General features: G+C 41.9%; 1 pseudogene; it reads left to right on the forward strand.

Annotated features, from left to right (window-relative positions):
* Positions 1 to 4,426: 4,426 nt before the first annotated feature.
* LOC137976926 (uncharacterized) lies at positions 4,427 to 6,856 on the forward strand (annotated as a pseudogene).
* Positions 6,857 to 7,154: the final 298 nt, after the last annotated feature.

Consider the following 7,154-nt stretch of genomic DNA (forward strand, 5'->3'; position numbering starts at 1 on the left):
TTAAGATTTGGGGCTTCCCTAACATGCAAAGGTATCTTGTTCCAGAGGCGGCACGCAATATACCAAAAAGATCTGTGTGTAAAACGAGTATTGGGGGCCGGCTGATCGAGTCTGCTACCATTGCCGCGAAGATTTTAAACACAGTTTTTGATTCTAAACATATTACTTATATAATTGGGATAGCTTTTGTACACAAGTGTCAGAGCTTGGACCAGGCGCCTATGCTTAATGGAATCTAAATTATACTGCAACAAGATCTGCTCGTAACTAATAGACCTAGGTAGATTGAAGAGAGTTCTAAGTACGTAATAATTGGCATTTTCTAACTTATCAGATACAGTTTGATTGATTCCTATTAGAAGAGGACTACAATAATCAAAATGAGGTAGAATGTACGACTTATATAGTTTAACCGCAGTGTCACTATGAATAAAATTCCTAATTCTGCGCAAGGCGGCTATCTTTGCATGAATTTTACTAAGAACCAATTTAATATGTGAAGAAAAGGTGAGCTTATTGTCATTCGTCACTCCCAGCAACTTAAGTTCATCGATAGTCAGAATATTATTTGACTTCAAAGTGAGCTCATAATTATAGTTGAATTTGCCAACAATCATAGCCTGCGTCTTAGTGGCATTGATGGTGAGGTAGTTATCTTCAAGCCAATGTGATAATCTCGCCAGGTCACTATTGATGTAGAATTCCAAGGTCGCGTTTGAGGTACTAGCAGCATAACCGGTTGTGTCATCTGCGTAGAGCCTCAATTCCATATTCTTGGTAATACGGGTTATGTCATTAATATATATATTAAACAAAAGCGGTCCCAGAAGAGATCCTTGCGGGACACCACATTGGACTACACGCCAGTTGGAATAAGCGTTCTCTATCTTGACTCGTTGCTTACGGTTAATGAGGTAAGAGCGAATCGGTTGAATGGCGTGGTCCAGAAGCCCATATGCCGCTAACTTACTTATCAGGAGGCAGTGGCGGATAGTGTCAAACGCCTTACTCAGATCTATAGACACCGCAGAGACTGTTTGTCTCTCATCTAATGCTTCTCTCCAGTCCTCTGTGTTCTTCAGCAGTACCGTGCAACAAGAATGCCCCTTTAAGAAACCAGACAGGCTGTCGGAGAGTAGACGGCGTGAAACAAAGTAGTTATACAGTTGATTACATAATTCGTTCAAAAATCTTAGATACACAGGGTAGAATTGAGATGGGACGATAATTAATTTTGGTAACCTCACATCCCTTTTTAAAAACTGGACTGATGTTGCTAGATTTCCACTCGCTAACCCAACAAGATTGTTCGAGACAATAATTTAACAAACGAGACAAGGGGGTCGCCAAAGCAGGAGCAGACGCTTTCAGGAGCCTCGGGGGAATACCGTCCACGCCAGTTGCCTTGGATCCGTTTAGATCTAATAGCAGGTCCAACACATATTTAGCAGTGACAGGCTGGAAATTAAAGGAAAACTCTTGATCTTGGTCATCAGCCATTTCATTGATTAGGTTAACACTGGGATGTTTGTCGAACTCAGATTCAGTGAGAGCCAAAGAATGGCTTAGTCCTGACTCGGCGAAAACGTTGTTAAATATTTCAGCCACTTCTTGGGGTTTATTATAAACTTGACCATTTTCAATGAGAGTTATTTTGCCCAAGTACGACCCACGCGTGTTTGGTAAGAGAGGCTATAGTTTTTTCCAGAATTCCCTTGGGCTAGATTTATTAGACTTTGCGCTGACAAAGTAGCCCCGTAGAGCTTTACGCTTCAGCGAGGTAACCTTGTTCCTTTGTCTCTTGAAGGCGTCCCAGTTTTCAACCGAAGGGTTTTTACTAAAAGCTCTATACAGTTGGCAACGACGAGAGATATGAAGCTTTATCTCAGGTGTGATCCACGGCAATTGGTCTCCCCGTACGCGAATCCTCTTAATAGGCGCATGTGAATCAAGCACTTCGCTATACAGGCCTTTGAAAGCTGCCGAGATGCGTAAACAAACTTATTTTGGTAGCTAGCTGAGGCAAGACGACATTAGAGTGGGTTTTTGGGAAAGGTAATTTTTTCGTTCTGTAAACAACTTTACATTTGACATGTGCCAATAGACGAGATATCCATATTTTAGCATGTCGAAATTGAGATGTTTAGTTAATGCCGAAATTTTGCAGAAATTTAAAATATAAATTCCTGACCGGTAGAAGTGAAAATTCTTTGTAGACTGAAAGTTGCTGAGATGGTAAAAGAACTTGAATCTGATAATCTAACTTTGGTATCTAATTAAAACCAAGACCAACTAACATCAGAAAGAAGGGAGACGGCCGTGGGAACTGGAGATGTTAAAGTCACGGCAATGAACATGTACAAGTACAAGGAAAGGTTACGTTTATGCAAACGTTGGCCGTGTAGCACTTATATTTTAAACAGAGTTATTCGAACCGAGGATAATGTGAAGTGCTAGATTTCTACCCCATTCCTTGTACTTGTACAATCATGTTCATTGCCGTGACTTAAACATCTTCAGTTCCCACGGCCTGCTCCCGTCTGACCTTGTAGCTCAGTCGATAGATCTAATCCGAAGGTCGTGGGTTCAATTCCCACCCTGGTCAGAATTTTTCTCTGTCCTTGTGTGGGCCCATTTCCATCAGAAGGGCTAACGCTCACATGGTCCATATGGGGTAGAAATCTAGCACTTCACATTACCCTCGGTTCGGTTAACTCTGTTTAAAATATAAGTGCTACACGGCCAACGTTTGCATAAACGTAACCTTTCCTTGTACTTTAAATCAGAAAGGTCAAGAAATTACCTTTAAATAATTTTCCGGGAAAAATGTTGTGATTTTCATCCAAACCAAATGAAAATACCTGATGCTATCGAGGATACCTAAACTCCGAGCCAGGATTCGAGCTACGATCCGAGCCAGGATTCGAGCTAGGATCCGAGCCAGGATTCCAGCCAGGATTCGAGCTAAGATGAGCTTTCTCCGCTATTTATTCTCGAATCTCTCGGTTAGGTTAGGTCTCGAATCGGTTAGGTTAGGTCTATTTGCGTTGGTTCTAGTCTAGTTAGGTCTAGTTAGGGTTAGGGTAGGTCTCGGTTAGGTCTCGAATCCTGGCTCGGATCCTGGCTTTAGTTTTAGTTTATCTCGATGCTATCAAGTGACGAGCTCATAAGTTGTTTTCTCTTTTTGTACATCGCCCGTGATACATAATTATTTGACAAACGTATTAAACTTGAGAATTACCAGACTGAGTGCTGAATGCTCGGATTCCATCGCGACTCTTTACACACTTTACTGCCTCTCGCTCATTATTTCTTACACCCATTCTTCCTTCGAAATTACGAAATTACCTCCGTTTTTGTAACTGTCACAGTAGCCAACATGCAGTGTTTATCTGAAAACCTTAATTGCAATGCTCTACGTGCATTCCAAGCATTCACTGCCAATTAACGCCATTACAAAAACATGTCAACAATCACACAGACATTTACCCGTAAGCACATGTCCCCCGAGGGACCTATTTTTATTGCTTGGGGCAATTCTGTCTAAGCAACTCTGGCCCTTCGCGGTCTTAGCTTCGGTATACATCAGAAATCGATGTTTTAATTCCGGATCGTTTAAGACACCTTTTAAAGCGCTAACAGGAAAGCGACCGAACATTGGCAACATGCACGTTTTTGGTTCTACATGTTTCGCTTACATGCAAAACGCGAAGAAATTAGACGCGCGAAGCAAAAGGGAGTTTATGTGGGTTATGACAGGGAAAGCCCTGCATACATAGTTTATTACCCCGAAGTAAACAAGGTTGAAAGGGTACGATGCGTAAAATTTCTTGAGCAGAGATTTTACCCATCAGAAATGGAAGAAGGGGAACCGTTTATGCCCACCGCAGAACAAAGGGTGCAGCTGAAACGCACAGCTTTCTGGCTCCCTTGCGAGCATAACACCAGTGATTACTGAAATTAACGGCCTACGACAATTATAACCAGGCCGTTGATGGCGACAGCGACGCTATAACGCGCTTATGAAAGTGAAGCGGATTTTAACTCGGCATCCACTGTGTCATCTGTATCAAACCCGCATGACGAACCCCCAAAGAAAAACGCAAAGGAGGAATCCAGCATGCCCGCTGGTATAGCAAAAGTGGTACACAAACCGCAACAAAAAGGCGTGGATGTGACGCTTGAATTAGCAGAGTTGGTAAAACAACTGCTTAGCAAAGGTATGGGCAAAGAAGCCCGTGATGCGTTGATGAAAAAAATTCCTATGCCGGGCAACTGCAATTGTTTAGAAGTTGTTTGAGTCAACCCAGAAATATTTAGCAGCCGTAGGAAAAAAGTAAAAACCGAAGATGTGTCATGCTACAGAAAGCCCAACAGCCCCTGCTAAAAGGGCATTATTTCAGTCACTAGAATTCTAGATGACTTCATGAAAGCCGAAAAAGGTAATAAACCTGCCCCCTCTGCAGCAACTATTATAAAAACCCTTTCTGACAGCATTTCGTTGTTAAGTGATGCTTCACATGAAATAGATCTCAGAAGGAGAACTCTGTTCAGATCAGACGTGAAGACTGAATACAGACTGCTGTGCAGTGACAAAAAACCAGTTGAGGATGGCCTGGTGTTTTGCACTGAACTTGGCAAGTCAGTTAAGGATTTGTGAGAGGCTGGTAAAGTGACTTCTAAAGTAACATTGAGACAAAAATGATCTCACAGCAGTAGTCACACGTTTCAGGGCGGGTCAGAAACCAGGAGATTATTCCCTTTTTTAGACCGCGGCAGAGGCGCTATTGCCAAGCAGAGAGGCGAGTATCAAAATCCACCACAGAGGAACCAACCTCCTTATCAGCCTCCTCGATAGTGACAAAACCAAGAGAGAAACGTTTAGATAATGTTCAGGTGAGCGCTAACTATAGTGACTCGCCAGTGCCAGGATAGTCTGGTGTGCAATTTGAGAGAATACTGGTCAGTGACGATACTGTGCAGGCTGGTCAATTAAAGTTTTTCATAAGACAATGGCAAACAATCACGTCTCACAAAGTAATCCTGGATATTGTAAAGGGTTATAAACTTGATTTTATTACAATGCCAACTCAGGCTTTCCCACCCCAACAACCAAAATTTGAGAAACATGAGGAAATGGCATTAAATACTCTCTTGGAAGAACTTATTCAGTTAGGGGTGATCGTAAAATTTTTTCATGAAGATGGAGAGTTCATATCACCAGTTTTTCTACGACCTAAGAAAAATGTAAATATCGCATTATATTGAATCTCAAGAAGTTAAACAAGCATATTGCCCACATCTATTTTAAGATAGACACCCTTCAATCATGTATCAATTTAATGAAGAAAAACTGCTATATGGGCTCACTTGACTTGTCAGATGCATGTTATTCTATTTCCATCAGTCCAGAATCGCAGAAATATTTGAAATCTAGAGCTGGGCACCAATTAAACAAATTTATTACATTGCGCAATGGTTTGAGTTTTGCACCAAGAATCTTTACTAAACTCATGAAACCAGTGTACTCCACGTTGCGAACCAGAGGCCACATTTCAAGTGGTTATCTCGATGACAGTTTCTTACTTGGTGATACCCCTAATCAATGCAAGGCGAATATAAACGATACCCGCTTCACTCCTTTTGGTGACCTGGGCTTTAATGTGTCAAGGGAAAAATCAATCACCCACCCAACCCAGGTTATAGAACATCTAGGGTTTGTACTGAACTCTATTAACATGACATTGACTCTCCCTAAGGAAAAAATTGATACAATTTTTAAGTTGGGAAGTGATATTTTGGAAAGCCAGTCTTGGTCAATCAGAGAAGCTGCCAAATTAATTGGCACTCTCGTGTCTTGTTCTCCGGATGTAGAACAAGTCCCATTGTTCTACAAACAGCTTGAACTTGAAAAATTTGCTGCCCTTAAAAAACACCGAGGGTCTTTTGAAGCTCAAATGCAGTTTTCAGAGCTGTCTAAGTCAGACATAGGATGGTGGACAACAAAAAGCTGGCAAAACATAAAGCCAATTTCTCACGGTAATCCTGATTTTACCATCACCACCGATGCCCCATTGCAAGGATGGGGTGCATGCCGGGATGGTATGGATCCCCCCGGCGGCAGATGGCTTGCTGAAGAAATTGCTAAATGTGAACATATTAACTGCCTTGAACTAAAAGCCGCTGTCCCTCTGTGAGAAAGAAGAGCATGTCCACATTCATTTACATTCAGATAATGTTACAACAGTGACATTCATTGACAATATGGGTGGTACCCATTGTACGGCATGTAACAAGGTTGCAAGGAGACATTTGGCTGTGGTGTATTGCAATGAAGATTTGGCAAAGTGCTACGCACATTCCTGGGATTCCAAATGAAAGTTCAGAGAGACTTCGTTGAAAATATCAGGATAGAACTGAATGGTAGCTACAACCAAGTGTTTTTAACAAAGAAATGGGGAGGACCTGAGATAGATGTATTTGCCTCAAGGCACAATTGTCAAATTAAGCCTTTTGTATCATGGCGTGCAGACCCCGATGGCTATGCAACTGATGCAATGTGTTGGAGCTGGAGAGATAAATATGTTTATATTTTCCCTCCTTTCACGATGCTTTCCAGCGTTCTTCAAAAGTTGCAGGAAGATCAGAACAGAGCCTTAGTTATAGCCCCACTGTGGAGAACGCAAGTTTGGTTTCCACATATGTGTCAAATGTTAATCAGCCAGCCATTGCCTCTACTGAAGGAGGCCTCCCTTCTCCAGTTACCACACGACAGGACCAAACAGCACCCTCTGTGGCCCAAACTTCAACGCATGGCACGTCTCTCGCCAGGACTGGCACCACCATACGGTACTGAGTGATTTGGATAAGTGGAAGAACTTTGTCAGAACAACACATGCAAATTCCATTCATCCAACTGTAGCCAATGTTATTAATTTTTTGACACATTTTTATGATACTGGAAACAGCCATTCAGCCATTAACACAATTGGCCATAAGGGCCAATTTGCATGGAAACAAAAGAATACTAAAATGACGGCCATTTTGGAATAAGGTGTATTGTTGACTCTTAAGTTAGTTATGTTGTGTATGTTGGTTACTGGCCAAAGGTGTCAATCAGTTCATTTAATGGACATCCAACAGATGTTTAAAGG

The sequence above is a fragment of the Montipora foliosa genome, chromosome 11 (assembly GCF_036669935.1).
Source record: "Montipora foliosa isolate CH-2021 chromosome 11, ASM3666993v2, whole genome shotgun sequence".
NCBI classification, from domain to species: Eukaryota; Metazoa; Cnidaria; class Anthozoa; order Scleractinia; family Acroporidae; genus Montipora; species Montipora foliosa.